The following is a 16,486-nucleotide window of genomic DNA, read 5'->3' on the forward strand; positions in this document are numbered from 1 at the left end:
ATGCTGTGCAATAGCCTGATTGTTCTAATAAATGTAGGCAGGCTGCGGAGGAGAGTGAGAGGCTGTGCTCTGTATCTGTCGTGACAATGCAGCCTACCATCAGCTGAGATTGCCTCAACAGAGACACTGCTTGTGACATGACTAGAAAAACTTTCCCCGGGGAAAAAAGTCACACTTCTTGAACTTCCTTCTTGTACTATGCATAGCTAGTACAGGCACAGCAGCCTTTCAGCTCTTTAATTTGCCCTGTGATTTCAAGTCATGGGTCCAAGAAGTGTTCTCTCTTTATGGTCCCAACACTTGCCCTGGGAAAACTCACTCTTTACTGCTGAACTGGAGCAAATGTCAATCCACAAAAAAAACCCTGGTTGTCATTTGGTCCAATTCAGCTGTAAACAGCAAGTTTCCCCAAGCAATGCGGTGGGACAAAATTAAAAGCTCTCACACCCCTGATGAAAATCATGGGGGACAAACAAAGGTGTAGATGGTCCCTGAAATGGTGGGGGGCAAATATGGGGGAGAAAAATGTATGGGCCTGCCCATACATTTCACTGAATGCAATATGAGGCTTGCAGCCAAGAGGAAGAGGACTTTTGGAGCAAAGTAAAGCAATCACCTAGAGCAGGCATGTCCAACTTTCAAGAGACTGAGATTTACTCCCACTATACAATGGTACCTCAGGTTACATACGCTTCAGGTTACATAGGCTTCAGGTTACATACGCTTCAGGTTACAGACGTTGCTAACCCAAAAATAGTGCTTCAGGTTAAGAACTTTGCTTCAGGTTGAGAACAGAAATCATGCTCTGGTGGCATGGTGGCAGTGGGAGGCCCATTAGCTAAAGTGGTGCTTCAGGTTAAGAACAGTTTCAGGTTAAGTACAGACCTCCGGAACGAATTAAGTGCTTAACCCGAGGTACCACTGTATATGTGTGTGTGTGTGTGTGTGTGTGTGTGTGTGTATATATATATATATATATATATATATATATATATATAAGTGGCAGTGATCTACCAAAGTTGTTTAGCTTTTTGGGGAGAGCCAAAGTTGTTGAGCTTCCAGAGGATTGATTACCTAGTAGGGTGATCATGATCTATGGAAATTACATCTCCAATACAGTAGACACTCAGGTTGCGAACGCGATCCATGCGGGAGGCAAGTTCGCAACCCACAGCATTCGCAACCCACAGCACCACGCCTGCACACACGAGGGTTGCGATTTGGCACTTCTGCGCATGCGCAAAGTGCAATATAGCACTTTGGCGCATGCGTGACCGCTGAAACCTGGAAGTAACCCATTCCGGTACTTCCGGGTTTCGGTGCATCCTTAACCCGAAAAAACGCAACCTGAAGCGTCTGTAACCCAAGGTATGACTGTAAATTTCTTCTACCAGGAATCTACCATGGACCCCCCATGATCTACCAGTAGATCGCGATCTACTTGTTGGACATCCCTGAACTGGAGTGACAGGTGATGGGGAGGCAGTGATGACAACTCTACACCTGTCCCTTCTGTGTCCCCTGGTTGCACCCTTCTTTTGAGGGCAGAAGGGTGCGTGCCATGCCACTTGTCCAGGGCCCCATAACTATCCTGTTGGCCTCAGATGTGACAGTGGAGACTACTGGTACTGAAGTGAAATTCATCTGCCAGTCCAGTTTCTGAATGCAGAACGTGCCATTTTATTTGTTGCCTCAGGCGGCATAATGCCATCTGCCTAGGGCTGCCATATGTACGGGTTTTCCTGGGCAAGTCTGGGAAATTGGGTGGGCGATTGGGCAGGAAATGGCATTCAGGTGGGTTTTGGGTAAATTGGTAAAAAAATGTCTGAGAAAACCTGGACACATGGCAAAAAGAACCCATGTACAGTGGTACCTCGGGTTACAGACACTTCAGGTTACAGACTCCGCTAACCCAGAAATAGTACCTTGGGTTAAGAACTTTGCTTCAGAACAGAAATTGCGCAGCAGCGGCGCCCTGGCAGCAGGAAGCCCCATTAGCTAAAGTGGTGCTTCAGGTTAAGAACAGTTTCAGGTTAAGAACGGATCTCCAGAAGAAATTAAGTTCTTAACCCGAGGTACCACTGTAAAACTAAAATAAATAAATATATGAAAAGGCCCCAGAGCCCTTAAAAAAAAAAAAAAGCCCAACAACTTTGACCCCTCCCCCCTCAAAAAAAGAAGCTCAACTTTGTCCAGATTATCACTTTTGGGAATATGGCATCCACTTCTGCCTACAATCTGCAAAAGAGATTTGTGACTTGACTGCGTGGCAGGAATAGGAAACCTATGGCTCTTTATATGTTGTGAGACACCATCCTCAATGGTTCCACTCAGCATGGGCAACAGACAGGGGCAATGGGAGTTGGATTCCAAACACTTCCAGAGATCCACAGGTGCCCCATCTCTGCTGTATGGTATAGCCTATGGGTAGGCAAACTAAGGCCCAGGGGCTGGATCTGGCCCAATCACCTTCTAAATCCGGCCTGCGGATGGTCTAGGAATCAGCGTGTTTTTACATGAGTAGAATGTGTGCTTTTATTTAAAATGCATCTCTGGGTTATTTGTGGGCCATAGGAATTGGTTCATTATTTTCTTTTTCAAAATACAGTGGTACCTCGGGTTAAGTACTTAATTCGTTCCGGAGGTCCGTTCTTAACCTGAAACTGTTCTTAACCTGAAGCACCACTTTAGCTAATGGGGCCTCCTGCTGCCGCTGCACTGCCGGAACCCGATTTCTGTTCTTATCCTGAAGTAAAGTTCTTAACCTGAAGCACTATTTCTGGGTTAGCGGAGTGTGTAACCTGAAGCGTATGGAACCTGAAGCGTATGGAACCTGAGGTACCACTGTATAGTCTGGCCCCTCACAAGGTCTGAGGGACAGTGGAGCGGCCCCCTGCTGAAAAAATTTGCTGACCCCTGTTAAAGATATAGCCTGTTAAAGATACAAGTGTAATATGCATAAAATGCAAGGTTTGGATGCCCTGTATTTAAAATGCTATGCTGCGAGGTTGGCATTAGGCACAGGAGGCTTCACTCTGGCAAATGTGGCAGAAAAGGCTGGCTGTTTCTCTTTCAGTCTTTAGGGTAATTGATGGCTCATCCCAGAAACCTGAGCTGCAGAGCTCGCACAGCAGGGAAGTGAAATCTAAGAAGTCAGGTATTTTTGTCAGTGATGGAGTCCTTAGCAGTGGCAGTAGTGGCTGAGGTCTGCGATGATGAACAAGCAAGATGCTTAGGATCTATCTCTGGGACCAGAGAGAAGAAGTTTCCTGTACTGAATCCTAACGACTAAATATACAGTGGTACCTCGGGTTACATACGCTTCAGGTTACATACGCTTCAGGTTACAGACTCCGCTAACCCAGAAATAGTGCTTCAGGTTAAGAACTTTGCTTCAGGATGAGAACAGAAATCGTGCTCCGGCGGCGCAGCAGCAGCAGGAAGCCCCATTAGCTAAAGTGGTGCTTCAGGTTAAGAACAGTTTCAGGTTAAGTACAGACCTCCGGAATGAATTAAGTACTTAACCCGAGGTACCACTGTATATATAGATAAGGGAGTCCATTGCTAGTTTGTTAAAGAGATTACTTTGTATTTTTGCAATGTTTTATTTTGTAACTAGTTGAAAACAGTTTTGTAGTCAAACATTTTGAAACTCATTCTTGTGGTGGAGAACATTTTTGTTTCTGCTCTGCAACAAGGTCCTGTTCAACGAATCCATTGCAGCAACTCTAAGATAGACGACTTCATAGGCCTCATGTTTGTTCAAAGAGGGTTACTGACCCCTATGATCTGAACCACTTTTGGCACTTGGGCTGTGAGTCAACTATCCCTGCTCTAAGCCAGGCATAGGCAAACTCGGCCCTCCAGATGTTTTGGGACTACAACTCCCATCATCCCTAGCTAACAGGACCAGTGGTCAGGGATGGTGGGAGTTGTAGTCCCAAAACATCTGGAGGGCTGAGTTTGCCTATGCCTGCTCTAAGCCAGCCTTGGGTCCCCAGATGTTGTTGGACTACAACTCCCATTATCCCTAGATAGCAGGACCACTGGTCAGGGGTTATGGGAGTTGTAGTCCAACAATATCTGGGGACCCACGGTTGAGAATGGATACTCAGAGCTATGTCATTCTTAGTCATGGATCTAAGAATACTAGCACTATAGCATCATAGCTCTTAAAGGTCTCATGAGAGGTTGTACAAAATGAAGAGGGAAAATGAACTTATTATTACTTATTTACTTAGCAGCCACTTGAACTTTTAAGCACTTTCGGCTGACCATCCTTTGGGAAAATGAGACATATTTACCATAGCTTAACTGTAGCTTGCTTCACTTAGTCACACAGGAAGCTAATGATCTCCCGGGAAACTGCTGTTATCATAAGAGGATTACAAACTGAACAAGGTGTATAAAATTATACGGCTCTCAGATATTTATGACCTGTTCTGTGATTTTTTCTGACATTCAAGACCTGGCTATTGGGTGTTTTTTTTAATAAAGAAAAAATCTGAGAATTTCTATCGACCCAGAGTCACTTTTAACATTTCAAATCCTCTTATCTTTTGTAGCATGTTTGCTTTTCACACACACACACACACTTGGGTGTGTGCATACACATGTAATGCTGTGGACCATTAGAGGAAAATGGTAGCATCACGAGACAGCAACCAAACCGGTAATTTAGACTGCAGCTCTCAACCCACTCACCTGGGAATAAACCCCATTAAGCTTAATTCCAAGTAAACTGAATTGCATTCAGTTATTGAATTAAAATTAAGCACATAGGCATGCATAGGTTTGGCCCATTAGCAGCTGCTATCAGCAAAGGAACAAACAATGAGAACATTTTCCCAAGAAGAAGCTATGAAGATACTGCCAATGAAACACAGATCTTCGTTCTTGAGTGTTTTGGAGAAAACAGGTCCCTCCTCCTCTCCTCTCTTTGTCCTTCCCTTTTTTATTTATTTAAAGGTATTTTTTAAAGACTGCCTATTAGGGCAGGGTGGTAAAAGACTCTTGTCTGAAATCCTGGAGAGTCATTGCCAGTCACTGTAGATCAGGCATCCCCAAACTCGGCCCTCCAGATGTTTTGGGACTACAACTCCCATCATCCCTAGCTAACAGGACCGGTAGTCAGGGATGATGGGAATTGTAGTCCCAAAACATCTGGAGGGCCGAGTTTGGGGGTGCCTGCTGTAGATAATATTGAACTGGGTGGGCCAACAGTTTGACTCAGTAGAAGGCATCTGCCTAGGTTTCAGCATTGTTCCGTTTGCTCCAGCCCCCTATTTCTCTCTTATTTTCCCCAAACATACCTAGCAGTGGTGGCAGGGAAGGCTTCACCACCAAGGCTTCTAGCAGACCCTTAGCAGTTCAGTGGCATTCCTGGTAGAAGGAATTTATTGGAGATGTAATTTCCATAGATCATGATCACCCTACTATGTAATCAATCCTCTGGAACTCTTCTTTCTTTCTTTCTTTCTTTGGCGATCACTCATAGCCGAGTAAGATTGTGTTCCATAAACACAGTTTTAACAATGAGCCCGTAAGTGACTGAGGAGGCCAATTCTGGATCCACACGTCCTTCCACAGTGGGGACATTGGTTTCCGGGCGGAAGTTGATCATGGTGAGGGTTTGCCAAGCGTGCCTTCCTCTTAGCACTTTCCTCCCTTGCCTTCAAAGCCCGTGACACCCCTGGTAAAGGCTGTTCTCCAATTGAAGCCCTTGCATGCAAGTGTTTCCCAATTGTTGGTGTTTATACTACATTTTTTTGGATTTGCCTTGAGACAATCTTTAAACCTCTTTTGTTGACCACCAGCATTGCACTTTCCATTTTTAAGTTTGGAATAGAGAAGTTGCTTTGGAAGATGATAATCAGGCATCCGCACAACATGACCAGTCCAATGAAGTTGACTCACCACAACGAGGTGATGATCCAGGGAGTGAGAACTACATCTCCCATGGATCCTTATTCCTGAGAAACCAACTGTGACACTGCCATGCCCTACAGCACAAAGAGGGGGGGGCTTTGGCAAAAGCCTTACTGAAATCAATAAACACCACATCCACAGCATTCCCGTGATCCATCAAGCTTGTAATGAATGAAAGAAAGAAAGAAAGGAAAAAAAGATTTGTCAGACATGACTTGTTTTTGAGAAACCCATTCTGAGCCTTAGTAATCACAGCATCCTCTTCTAATTGCTCACAGAATGACTGTTTACTTATCTGTTCTAGGACCTATCCTGGTATTGATGTCAAGGTACCAGTCAATAGTTTCTCCCCCCCCCTTTTTTTTTGAAGATGGGGATAACATTTGCCCACCTCCAGTCTGCAGAGGGTGCTTGAGTTTCTCGTGTAAGCAGGGCTTCCAAGTGGGGGAAGTAATTTCTTAACCCCTCTCCTCTAGTGCTGAATTCCAGTGCCATGATGATGATGATGATGATGATGATGATGACTGGAAAGCACTTATTTACCACTTTTCATTTCAAGAATAAATACCAAGGTGGTTCAGAAACAAAGGAAAGCTACAGCACTAGTCGTAGTAGAACAATAGCCAGCAAGAGACTTTAAGCACGTTGAGAATTGCATCTGCGAAAGGAAAGCCTTATGCCATGTTCCAAAATACCACAAAATCAATTCACAGATTTTGCCAATGTTCTATTTTTGTGTTGTCCCATGTCTGATGCTACCAAGGTTGTTCTTGTTCCAAAAATGAATGATTTTAGCAATAGCTGGCACTTGGTAATGAGAGTCAAGAAGAGTGAGATTTTTAACACATTCAGAGTGGTTTAATTTCCACCCCATCAGATGATATTAATTTAACATGGGAGGGTGAGGAGGGGGATATGAGGAAAAAAATATGTGGATTTTTAAAAGCCTCCCACACACCTTATGGAATTCAGTCACCGGGGGGTGGGGGCTGTGTCCATGAAGCTGTACTGAGTACTAAGGGATAGTCTGCCACAGCACATTTTCTTCTTAGGGGGTGAAAAACCATTAAATTAAAATTTAATGATACTCCTTTTATCTAAATATCCTATTCCAAACATTTAGATTATGCCTGTTGGGATGTAATATTATTTAATTTAAATTAGACTAAGAATTTTGCTTTGGGTGACACTTATAAAAATGAATCTGCTTGCTTATTCATTTTGTTATATGGACGACTGTTTTATGTTCGTAAAGGAAACACTGGAGAATAATACACTGGGAGGAGGGGGCTACAATGAGACCTTTTTTATTGCTATTTTGAAATGTATAGAAGATGTACTGGTATATGTGTGTAGAGATATATGTGTGTATACTACACAGACCCACACAATTTCGGGGGGGGGGAGAGATTAGATTTTAAGCAAAACAACAACCCATGCTTCATGTTATGACGTATTTGAAAAGCACAGAAGGGAGGGGGGACTGCAAATTTTCACTCGGAGCTTCCTTAGCCCTAGATTCATAAATAGATTTGGCAGTACGTGAATGAGATGCATAGCAGCTTTACAGATTTATGCAACAAATTAATGCAAAAAAACAGGAGGTAGGATGTGGGAAATCCTGTGCTCCCACCATTATTATTTTTTAAAAAATGTTCTCCCTAGGACATTTTTAGAAATTCATTTGAAGCATATACAACTCTCTAATTTTAGACTTTGCCCAAAGTGGAGGGGAAAAACAGATGCAAGCTTCCTTTATATATATATATATATATATATTACAGAAATAGCAAAACGACAATAACCTGTCATCTAGCTGTAGCCATCTCACCAGACTACAACACAGGGACTCTTTGTTGGCTCAGCAGAGAGACCAGCAATTTTGGCTTTCTCCTCCCCTTGAACTTCTTCATTATAAGAACTATGTACCCAAGTTTCTTTTTTTTCTAATACCCGAGTTTCTTTTTTTCCTCCTCCCTTTAGTTTTGTGTTTTTAAAACTGTAAGCCTAAAGGCAGGGACAATCTTATTCCTGATATTTCTAAGAAGCTCTAGGAGTGCTGTTCTCAACTGAAGATGGGTGTGTGTGACAGTTGTTGGCATCTGTTTGTCTCGAGAGACAATGGAGTGTGCATTTGGAGGTGGATTCAAACCGCTGTGTTGGCAGCACCAAAGTGACCTCCCTGGGATGCAAGCCTTGGCAGTGTGTACGGAGGTCTCTGGCTGCCCAGACAACAAGGCCTCCCTCTGGACCTCACTGATTTGGTCCCAAGAAAAACAGAGCATGGAAAGGAACAGAAGGAGGGGCAAATTTTGCTGATGGTGTTCTTTTACATAGGATGGAACCTGTGCAGTGTTTCAACAGGATTGTTCTGTAATGGGTCATGTGTCAGGGACTGGGCAGAGGAGGAATGGTGAAGGCCGCCTCCGCATCCTGACCCTTCCAGGGAGGAGGAAGAGGAAGACAGTATAGATTTACAACAGGGGTTTGAGGGAGGTTGCAGCTCAGAGGCAGATGAGTGAGGAAAGCTGGGAAATCATGGGAGAGCCAGAGCAGCTGGCTGACATGTTGTCATTCGAAAGCATTCCAGAGCCTCCATCTCCCAGAACCTGGCGAGCCTTAAAAGTAGGAGAGCAAAGAGCTCAAAGACAGAGGGCACTTAGTGGCATCTATAGAGGAGGTGATGATGATGACGAATTAGGAAGTGGGAGATTCACTTGGGACAATGCCATTATCCAAGAGGCTGGGTTCTATAGCCTCTCTCTGTAAATAAAAAAGGACTGCAAGAAAATTCTCCTTGTCTTTATACTTTACTGGGCAACCAGTTGGGAGCTGCTGACAGCATCCTGACATCAAGGAGGCATGGAGTGGCAGATCACAGACACAGGATAGTGCAGAGAAATATTCAGTGGGGCAACCCCCTACTGCCATCTCAAATCATTTTCATAAATGCGGCCTCAATAAGAACATCCTCAGTAGATGGCAAGACTTCATGAGGGTCTAACACTAATTGGGAGCATCATATTGCATGTGCCGCCAAGCTGAAAACCCACAGAAAGGAGGAGTGGTGACTTGTGGCCCTCTGGACCTTATTGGACTACAATTCCCATGAGCCCTGATCATTGACAATTCTCACTGGAGATTATGGGAGTTTGAGTCCAACAACATCTGATGGGGCCACAGGTTCATCTCCCCTGTTAGAGAAACAGTGTGGAACCTGATTTGAAGTAACTGAGCACCATGAAGGATGAAGAGAAAGTCCAAGACTGGCAATTTGTTGCATGCCTTACTTTTGAGGGAATGTCTCCAAACTTGCTTTCTGTGAATTGCACGAATTATGCGATTGGTGTGAATACCCCTCCATCAATTGCTCTGTGTGAAAGCGCATTCTCATGCCTTTGAGATGGATGACAGATTGTTTTGTTCATTTCGACACTGAAGTGTGCTCAGGAAGGCCTACAACAAAACAACTACATACCATACCATACCAAATAAATTTAAATGGAAATGAGCAATAAAACACAGTAAAAACCAGCAGTCAAGAATATCAAAGGGGCCAAAGTGAGAAGAAAGCTCACTAGAGCTCATCACCACCTGCCAAATGCAAACGTATGTCCCTATATATGTATATTGATGTATCACAGTACTTTAATATTCTTTTGGAAGCCACCCAGAGTGGCTGGGGAGGCCCAGCCAGATGGGCGGGGTATAAATAAATTATTATTATTATTATTATTATTATTATTATTATTATTATTACTACTACTACTATATATGCTGTTTCCACAGCCTGAGTGCTACTACTATCATTCCCTTATACAGCAATTTAGGAAGGCCTCTGGAGCAGAGTTTCTGTACAGATTCACTGGAGAGGTGGTTCTTCAGGAGGTCTTATTATAGCAATCTGCTCATCACAGGTTTCATCAAGGCACAGCCCTTTGGATTCAGCACAAAGTTATGGGAAACACTGAAAAGATATGAAACTTCTGTATATTTGATTCTCAGCTTACTTTAATTGACAACTGGAATGAATCAGCAGATGGGGAGGGGGATGACTTCACAGTTTCCAGCTGAATGGAAATAACCAGGCCGTTCAGTTCCATCTGTTGGTCTCTGTAGGCTGCTCTTCCCTGTGCAAAATACCCTTGAAAAGGCTGCTGTGCAAAGTTATGTCAGGTGAGATTTTATTTCCTGCACATGGATACATCCACACAGAGGATTTTAGAGTAACCAAACAATTTTAGGAGTCCCTTCCATGTGTGTGAAGTGTCCAGGTCTACCTTTTCTGCTTTACGATGGCAGAGGATGGCCCCTTTAATTTTCTTATTATTATTTATAAGACTGTGAACACAACTTGCAAGCTTCAGCCAAGCAAAAGTTGGGAGAGGGGAGGAGGTTGTGGCCCTCTGGACTACAATTCCCATGAGCCCTGATCATTGACAATGCTCACTAGAGATTATGGGAGTCCAACAATATCTGAAGGGACCACAGGTTCACCTCCCCTGCTAGAGAAACAGTGTGGAACCTGATTTGAAGTAACTGAGCACCTCTTCTTCTTCTCAGTGGTGGCAAAGGAAGAAAATGAATAGGGCTGAGCTCAAGAGAAGGAAGGGGTTATGAGTGCGCAGGGATGCCTGGCATGAGATGATGAGTTGCAGATGCAAGCAGAGCACATGAAGATAAGCTGCAGGAGATGAACCCTGCTGCCTCAACCACCCATGGCAACTCCTGGCGTGGCCTGAGGGTGCTCAAATGCTTCTGGACTGAAGCAAGTGGGCTAGATTAAATGTTCCCTAACCTAGCTCTCTAAACAGGTAGGAAGGCATGATCACCTCAATTCAGCTGGACCTATATCACCAGCGAAATATTTGCACATTTGTTGGACTTCATGTTCGTCTTTGGAATGACATGCCCACAGTGGCTGTGGTTGATAATTAATATATCATACTTAATGACATCACCAGGGCCTGCTTCCTGTGATGTCACCAGGGGCCCAGCCCTAGGTCTCAAGTTTCGGCCCTGAAATCTCAGAGCCAGGGGTGCTCCTGGCCTGGCAGTGCTAGTGGAAACTGAAGCATCATGCAACCAAACAGAAGTAACCTCCCTCTTGCAGATCATTTGTGCGAAGGTGCCAGTGTCTGTCATTTGGGGAGTTCTGCCTGCACCCCTGTCCTCTGCTCCCAGGCCAGCTCAGCCCTTCTTTTCTTAAGAGACAGAACCCCCAACCTTTGTGAGTTCGTGTGATACAAGCAGTTTGCTTTATGGAGCTGTCTCCAATATATGGTTCAAGCAGCTACCAGGACTCCATCTGCATGCTTGAAAAGAGTCACACAGCAAGCAGCATCGGACCCACCTGGGTTGTCGCAATGTATTTCTCCACATGGTCCCCCAGGCTTTGTGTGTGTAAGCATTGAAATGTAATCAGCGGCCTTTCATCGGAAAACAGTGCAGAAAGGAAAATGAAAAACGCCTGTGCCGAAAAGCATTCATTAACCAGAACAAACAGCAAGCCAATAAGTGTTAATTAATAATTTAAGTTCCTTCAATAGAACTTACCCGCCCAAGCCAAGGATAGGCCAGTTTGAAACCAGCTCCGCTTGGCTCTTTTGTCTCCTATCTGGTTTTAATTTGAGTTGACCTCTGGGTTAATCTCTACTGAAAGGAGGGAAGCTCCCCCAGTCAACTTCCTACTACAAACAGACAGACGCACTCACCACTCTCCAATCATGAGAAAGTCTTGGAGCTATAAAGGGGCTTTCTGCCTTCTGGAAGAAGGAAGAGGGAAGCTTCACTGAACTGATTTTACTACATCATTTGCCTTCCCCAACACTGAGTCCCCAGATAAAACTCCCATCATCCCCAACCAACATGACCAATAGTAGGTAATGGTGGGAGTTGTAGTCCTAGTAACAATATCTAGGGACCAAAGGCTGGAGAAGGCTGGATTAGCTAGTCTATGTGTACACACACTGACACACACACACACACACAATGCTGAAGTTAGAACTTTTGAGGATGGGTTTTCTGAAGCTTCAAAGTTGACTGGGGGCCAGCAGTAGTGTCATGCGTTCAAACCAGTTTCTTTTCCAATCTTGTAGAAGCATAGATGGGTGGCTGGTTCAGTTTTAATAGCAAAACAGGTATGTGGGTGAGGAGTATAGAACCCTCTCTCATCTCCCACTACCTCCATGCAGCTCCTCTCCCCAAGTGGCTTTAATCCAGCTGAGCTCACACCTGGTATTTTCCAGCTAGAAAAAAATGACATCAGAGGACACTCTGAAGCCACGGGTGGGAAAGGTTCTGCTCTTCTCAAATACCCCATTTGCTCCTAAAATTAGACACTACCTCATAGGAGCCAACTCCTAGGGGCTGAGGTCCCTTCGCTCTTGTCCCAAATAAAATATTTGAGGGGGCTGCCCCCCTTAGAGTTGGTAGGCATTGTCATTCAAATGGTGTGCGTGTGCTGTGCCTTGTGATTGATTATGCAGGGCAAGGCTTACCTGGGCCCCCACAATATTTGATTCAAGTTGGCACCCCTGCTCTACCTGATTACAGCTAGGGACGTACGAAACTGTCTATTTGGTTTTGCTCCATTTGCGTTTTCTTCCACTCTTTGGCTCTCCACAATTATGTGTCATTTGTAATAATATAAAATATGCTTATGAAATTGCATCAGCGTTTTAGTTCAAATTTCACTCAATATACACATATTTGCAAGCAGTTTCTCCTAATATAATGCTTTTTTGTATGTCACATTCACTCATGTGTGCATTTTTATGCACATTTTCCCCTAACCAACACATTTTTGTACACATTATTCATTTGGACAAGTACATTATAAAGTTTGTAGAAGCACGATTCCTAAGCATCATGGTGATTTGGTTTGTGCATTGTTTCAGAAAGTGCAAAACCGGTACATTTGCATCAATCTCTCCCCCATTCCTAAATTGCAGGGGAGATATCTATATTTGCCTACCTTGCTATCACATTTTGTTTGGCCCTGAATATAGGAAATGTTGGGAGATGTTCTGTTATTTTCAGTCTGTATGTGGAGGATGCTGATCTCTGAACTGTAATTTTTTTTTAATGCTGATGTGGATTGCTTTGGATTTTTCTCTAATAAAGAAAGATAGCATGTAAGTGTTAAAAAACAAAAAAGGCCAGATAATTTTAACTTTCTGTCCATGTAACATATGCAAATAGCCATGTCTCTCCCCCTGCCCACCCCACACTCCAGCCTCTGGAGAGATGGTAATCCTAGCCAATGTATAAGAATGTATCTATTTTTAAAAAATGGGATGATGAAGATATTAATTGAGTTTTGTGCCCTGCAAAGCTGTTGGTTCACGAAAGGTGGGTGAAGTATTGCTCTGCATAATGATTAAACGAAATAATACGTCCTTCCCTTCTGTGAATTGCTTCTTTATTCCTGAAGTTATGAAGCAGTCTCATTCTTGCCGATATTGGTTTGGGAAATAGACACTTAAATTACAACATAATCCTGGTATTTATCCTTTAACGATAGCTGTCTCCCCATGTTCATGATTTATAACTCTGCTAAGAAGCTGTGTGGCCCTTCAGGGCAAGATGGTTTCATTTCAAGAATCGTGCCATTTCCCCACTTTTTTGCCATCTAAATTAAATTGTTAGAGATCTTTGTAATAGCTCATAAGCAAGAATCCCGGCTACATCCAAGCTGCTCGGTTTTTAGGCTTTATCAGATTGGTAGGTGAAGGCAGTATCTTTGTCTGCTTTTGAATCCATTTGAGAATGGCATGTGCATAAAGGAGACATATTATTAGGTTCTAAAAGAGGCAGGAGACAATGCCTACCTGAGTTTAAGCAGCTAAGAAAACCTGCTGTATCGAAAGGTTTGATAGAGGACTGAAGCCTGTGGGATGTAAACCACTAGAGCAGTCAAGTACAACATCACCTGTTTTGCTAGAGTGGTCATGCAGGGGATGTTGGTCCAGCCAGTCGAACTTCCTGTTACACCTGGCTGGAGCATCCTTCCTTGCATGTGACCAGTAGGTGGGCGTGACCTTTCCAGACCTGGTAAAAGGCCAAGTCATGCAGCCACCTCTCTCTCTTCAATCTTCTTTTTCGTCCTGCAAACTTCCTGATTCCTGCCAGCCAAGCAGTCCCCCAGGTTATCTTCCATATGGGGTAAACCTGTTTGTTCATATTTGTAGCTTTAAGCCTAAAGCCTGCCTTCAGGGATCACACTAAGTAAAACTACTTTTTGTTACCTATGAATAAGACTGTGGTGTCATTATTCTTTTGTTGTTTAGTTGTTTAGTCATGTCTGACTCTTTGTGACCCCATGGATCAGAGCACGCCAGGCACTCCTGTCTGCCACTGCCTCCCGCAGTTTGGTCAAACTCATGCTGGTAGCTTTGAGAACACTGTCCAACCATCTCGTCCTCTGTCGTCCCCTTCTCCTTGTGCCCTCCATCTTTCCCAACATCAGGGTCTTTTCCAGGGAGTCTTCTCTTCTCATGAGGTGGCCAAAGTATTGGAGTCTCAGCTTCATGATCTGTCCTTCCAGTGAGCACTCAGGGCTGATTTCCTTAAGAATGGATAGGTTTGATCTTCTTGCAGTCCATGGGACCCTCAAGAGTCTCCTCCAGGGATCAAATGGGTCTTACCAGGAATAATAGCACATATCTCAATCTGGGCAAGCCAGACTGAATTGTTTATTGTCTTAGGAGGCTCATACGAGTTTACAACCAGCTTTCTGCTGTGTAAAGGGGGAATGAACTCTGCTAAGTGAAGAAACTTGCTAGCACAAGTTAGGAAGGATATTAAAAATCAATATATCCTCTCCTGCCACCCTCAACATTCCCACAAAGCCTAGGCATGGTTCAGACCAATAGCACTGAATTGGGCCCCACATTGTGCACGCCCAGTGCTCATGCATCACAGTGCGACATCATGATGCTCTGGTAGCACCTGGACAGGGGACTGTGTCTCCACCGCAGGGCCTCTGTCTGCAGCCCCAGTGGGCCCCAAAAGAGGCCCCAGGGAGGAAGCGCAGGCCCTGGCCCTGTCACTACTGCGGGGCCTGAACGCCAGAGGTAAGGCAGTGGGGTCAGAGGGGAGGCGAAGGCCAGATAGTGACAGGCAGTGGTGGCAGGGGGGAAGCGGCAGGGGGTGGAGGCTGGGCATCCACAACACAATTTTTGTGGGTACCCAGGGCCCCCTGGAGATGAGGCCCGTGATTCAGAGACAGATTTAGGGGAGCGCGATTGGTTCGGTCACACTGGGTGCAGAGCCTCAGGGGGAACGTAGGGGATGCCACAACTATGATTTGGAGTGGAGCGTGAGAGGTGGGGGCACCAAAATTTGGTGTCACACAGGGCACCACAGACATTTGAGACCCTAAGGTCTGCCACCGATACATTGAGAGACAGCAATGATGAGGAATCTGTGGCCCTCTGAGTTTTAATGGGGTACAACTTTGACTCTGCTGGCTGGGGCTGATGAGAGTTGGAGTCCATTATGGCCACTACTGGGCTGGAGATTTTCTTTGATGTGGGCAGGTGCCACTCTTTTCCATTCAATGTATTCTGATAAGCAGGTATTCCCTGAGGAAGTCCAATCCATGGAATTCTTTGCCATCAAAGGTGTGGGGGATATTTCCCAGAGAATGCCCTTTTCACCTGTTTTGTATCTGAAGAAGGGCTTTAGATCAGGGTAGAACATCTGCCTTTCATTGAGAAGGTCTTAGGTTCAGTCTCCAGCATCTCTATGTAGGGATGGGAGAAACGCCTGCCTGAAATCCTGGATTGCTGCTTCCAATCAGTGCAGGCAGATGGACCAATGTTCTGACTTAAAGGTAATAAAGGGACCCCTGACCATTAGGTCCAGTCATGACCGACTCTGGGGTTGCGGTGCTCATCTTGCTTTATTGGCCGAGGGAGCTGCCGTACAGCTTCCGGGTCATGTGGCCAGCATAACTAAGCCACTTCTGGCGAACCAGAGCAGCGCATGGAAACGCCGTTTACCTTCCCGCCAGAGTGGTACCTATTTATCTACTTGCACTTTGACGTGCTTTTGAACTGCTAGGTTGGCAGGAGCAGGGACCAAGCAATGGGAGCTCACCCCGTTGCGGGGATTAGAACCGCCGACCTTCTGATCGGCAAGTCCTAGGCTCTGTGGTTTAACCCACAGCAGCAGCTCCTAAATTCAGATGACTGGTTGTATGGTAAGTGTATCAGGTCTAATTAGATCAGGGGTCAGCAAACTTTTTCAGCAGGGGGCCAGTCCACTGTCCCTCAGACCTTGTAGGGGGCTGGACTAAATTTTTTTTTGGGGGGGGGCTGAACGAATTCCTATGCCCCACAAATAACCCAGAGATGCATTTTTAATAAAAGGGCACATTCTACTCATGTAAAAACACGCTGATTCCCGGACCGTCCGCAGGCCAGATTGAGAAGGCCTTAGCTTGCTTACCCATGAATTAGATGCTTGGCTATGGTTATGCTATAAACCAATATAGCAGAACATTGGTGTGCTTAGTCAATGCAATATATACCTTCTAGCTGCTTGACAACAT

At 44.7% G+C, this 16,486-nt stretch overlaps 1 long non-coding RNA gene across 1 annotated transcript in view; it reads right to left on the bottom strand.

Moving 5' to 3' along the window:
- The window catches only part of LOC310743828, a 603,392-nt gene extending 587,182 nt beyond the window's left edge, over nucleotides 1-16,210 (bottom strand). The window contains exon 1 of the long non-coding RNA XR_014539256.1: nucleotides 16,176-16,210. This is a non-coding gene — a long non-coding RNA (uncharacterized lncRNA). The remainder of the gene's footprint in view (nucleotides 1-16,175) is intronic.
- Between the last annotated feature and the right edge of the window lie 276 nt (nucleotides 16,211-16,486).

Source organism: Podarcis filfolensis (genome assembly GCF_964270895.1).
Source record: "Podarcis filfolensis genome assembly, chromosome: 1".
NCBI lineage: Eukaryota > Metazoa > Chordata > Lepidosauria > Squamata > Lacertidae > Podarcis > Podarcis filfolensis.